The sequence below is a fragment of the Mus caroli genome, chromosome X (assembly GCF_900094665.2).
Source record: "Mus caroli chromosome X, CAROLI_EIJ_v1.1, whole genome shotgun sequence".
In the NCBI taxonomy this organism is placed as follows: Eukaryota; Metazoa; Chordata; class Mammalia; order Rodentia; family Muridae; genus Mus; species Mus caroli.
The window spans coordinates 109551735-109553243 of record NC_034589.1 but is presented as its reverse complement, the minus strand read 5'-3'; positions in this window follow the sequence as shown (position 1 = coordinate 109553243).

Sequence of the window (1509 nt, the reverse complement as noted above, 5' to 3'; positions counted from 1 at the left end):
ACCACAGCTTTAGTTTAGCAACTACATACCTCTCATTTTCTTATAGAAAAACTGGAGACAAAGGTAAATGCTTAAAAAAATGTAGTTTTAGCAATAGATTGAGATAGATTGTAGCAAATATTAAGGCTACGTTAACAGAAATCTCAGATATTAGCAGAAGCCATTTGGATACTTGGAACATTGATGAATTGGCCAGAGATTTAAAGAATAACCTTAAGTGCATTGAATCCCTTGGATTGGGTTCAATATATAACCTTACTTGCTATTATTACTGGCATTATTTTATTAGTAATCATTGTGTTTCCACTCATCTTTAGAGTTCTTCTGAGATCTGTAGCTACCACGAGGTGGGACATTCTGGAACTTTGTCTAAAAAATAAAAAACGGGCAATGGCTACATCCACTCTAGTAGTGACAAGCGAGTCAAGGCCCCGAAAACCTGGGCGCTGTCTGAGGCGAAAAGTTCATGGAAACTTAGTCTCCTGGAACCGTAGCATCCTGTATAACGAATGCTCCAATGTCCTTGCTTTAGTTGGTGAACGGATCTGTGTGCTTTCCCTTAATATTGCTTTATTACAAGTGCTCCTAAGGATTGATATTTTGACAAATAGCTAAGTTAGAGTCTAGGCAGTCCTTGATCCAACCTTGGGCATGGATAGCTAAGTCACTGCCCTACACAGAAATTTACCATTGTGTAGGAAGAAGGAAGCTTGTGACCTAAAGAAGAACCAGAGTAGATGCTTAGAACTATAGATAGCTGAGTTACACCCATACACAAGTATTTACAATGGCCTAGGGGGAGGGTGGACTATACAATAGACTAGAGTAGGAACAAGAGCATAAAGCCCTTGACCGTGGCTTCTAAGATTAAGTGGACCTTAGGTGGAGCTGTATTTTATCCCAGTTGTTAACACGAAATTTTATCATTGCAGTTGGTTCCTGACAGTCCTTCAGTGTTTGCATTCCTCTGTTTTGTGTAAGAATCCAGTAACCTCTCTGTATCTTGGCGGTGTGTCACCCAGCTTTCCTATTTTCTTCTGTATAAAAAGTTTGATGCTCAATTTGACAAATTACATTCAGATCCACACTCCCTTGTTTGAGTCTGTCTCTCAGTTCCTGCCAACTCCTTGTCCACCTGCAACCAGAGACTGGTTCCACGCAGAAAGGGACCAAAGAGGGTCTGTGACAGTCTACCCCTCAACTAGACATGACTTTCAAACATTGCTACTTCTTTCTACAAATTAATTTTACCTTAAAAGTGTGTAATAAGTGTGTGTCAGCATACCATCCAGAAGAACTAAAGATGTGTAGCATGTTTGCAGCCATATTACTGGAATAAAATTCCTCCACAATAGTCAGAATTAGAGTTCACAAATTTTGAACCTAATATGTTCAGTTTCACATGTGTTTTATCAATTATAAATATTTTAATATGAAATGTTACAGCAATACCTCTCCTGGGCATATATCTAGAAGATGTCCCAACTGGTAAGAAGGACACATGCTCCA